The following is a 1,704-nucleotide window of genomic DNA, read 5'->3' as shown; positions in this document are numbered from 1 at the left end:
GCGGGGACACCCCCAGACACCCCCCGCCCCCCGGCAAGGGCAGAGAGCCACCGCGGCAGGGGAGAGGGCTGGGGGCCAAGGCGGGGGTTTCCCAAGCTCTGGTTTAATCCTGCTGGGAAGCTCCACGGCTCAGTGCTGGCTGGGGCCAGGGATGGAGAGGGGAGCAGGCAGCCTGTGTGTCGTCCCCCTGCTGCGGTGTGGGCTTTTGAACCAACCCTTAGCGTTTTTGGCCAGAAAAAGGGGGAGGCAGGTCCCTGCATCCCCCCCCTCCCCAGGCACCCAGCTCAGCACCCCTCCCACAAAGCGCTGGATGCATCCGTCCCGGAAAGACCCCACGGCTTCCCAATCGACGGGCATGGGGGGGGTCCCCGGGGCTGGGGGCAGGCAGGGATCTCCGGCTAGAGCCGAGCAAGAGGCATCCCGGTTGCTTAGAGACGGCCACAGGAAACCTTCCCATCCGCCGGCTGGCGCGGGGGGGGGGAGGGGGGGTGGCGGGCGGCGGGGGGGGGGGGCGAGGGCGGCTGCTCCCTGCTCTGGCGCTGACCCGTCGCCCCCGGATCACCGGGACAGGGCTGTCCCCGGGGCATCCCCACAGGCAGGGCGGATTTTCAGGTCCTTACGTCCCCCCCAGGGAGAGCAGGACAGAGGCTGTGAAAACCCCAGCCCCCCTGTGAGAAGGAGGGTAGGGGTGAAAAGGGGGGGTCCCAGCCACAGCCGGACCCGCACGGAGGGCCTGGCAAAGCAGCAAGTGGGTGGGAACACCTCACGAATCCCCCCGGGGACGAGGACAGCGGGGACCGGCCACAGGCGGAGGCCGGCGCCCAGCAATGCTGGGGGAGGGCAGGGATTGAGCGGGGGATTAAAAAGCAGGAAAAAAAAGGGGAAAAAAATAAAAAAGAGCTAAATCCTCGCTGTTTGGCCAAATGACAAGGACAGGCAGCAGTGCTGGCAGGGCAGGGCAGGGCCTGGAGGGCGAGGAGAGCCCTGCTGCCCACAGCGCCTGGGGTCCCACTCCCTCCTGGGCTCAGGGGGGCAAGAAAGGATGGGGGGGCAGTAGCCACGAGCACCCTCCCAGCACCCCATGCCCGCACCCAAGGGTGCGGGACAGGTGCAGCAATTAATTACCCTTGCAGTTATTCCCCCGGGGCGGGGGAGGCTGCCAGGACCCTGCACCCCTGCGCCGGGGCAGGTTCAATCCGGTCCCTGCCTCCGCCACCAATTAATCAGGGCCCGGAGGCATCGCCCGTCCCCGTGGCAACGCCAGGGCCCTGTCGATGCTGACGGGGGTTGCCATGGCAACCCCGGACCGGCCGATGGGGACCCCAGCTAACGGGGGGGGGGGGGCAAGAGCCTATCACAGCCCCGTGGTCGTCACCTTGCCCTGGGCGGGCACGGCCACCTTGGTGTGTCCCCCCTCCAGGCACCCTCGGGTGCCCCTGCAGCCACCCACGCCAGGATGGGGCCCATTTCTACTGCCACCCTCGTATGTAGGGTGCAAATAAAGAGTGGAGTCACCCAGCCCCCCAGCAGGACCCAGGGTCCCAAGGGACACACCCTGCTCCATCCACCTCCCTGGGGAGAAGGCGATGGGGGGGGAAAGGGGGGGAATCTCCCACCCCCAAGGGTGCCGGGCCCCCCCCCGGGTGTCCCTTTGCAGGGTAGCAGAGGGGGCAGAGGCACCAGCCGGGGGGGAGGGGCAGAGGC

The 1,704-nt window shown here is 68.5% G+C and overlaps 1 protein-coding gene across 1 annotated transcript in view; it reads right to left on the bottom strand.

Moving 5' to 3' along the window:
• The window catches only part of LOC103901551 (endothelin-converting enzyme 2-like), a gene marked incomplete at its 3' end in the record, with an annotated part of 3,212 nt that overhangs the window by 903 nt on the left and 605 nt on the right, over positions 1 to 1,704 (bottom strand). The window lies entirely within an intron of this gene.

The sequence above is a fragment of the Aptenodytes forsteri genome, unplaced genomic scaffold, assembly GCF_000699145.1.
Source record: "Aptenodytes forsteri isolate BGI_AS27 unplaced genomic scaffold, ASM69914v1 Scaffold404, whole genome shotgun sequence".
NCBI classification, from domain to species: Eukaryota; Metazoa; Chordata; class Aves; order Sphenisciformes; family Spheniscidae; genus Aptenodytes; species Aptenodytes forsteri.
The sequence above is the reverse complement of the archived record's forward strand: the minus strand, read 5'-3'. Positions and strand labels throughout refer to the sequence as shown.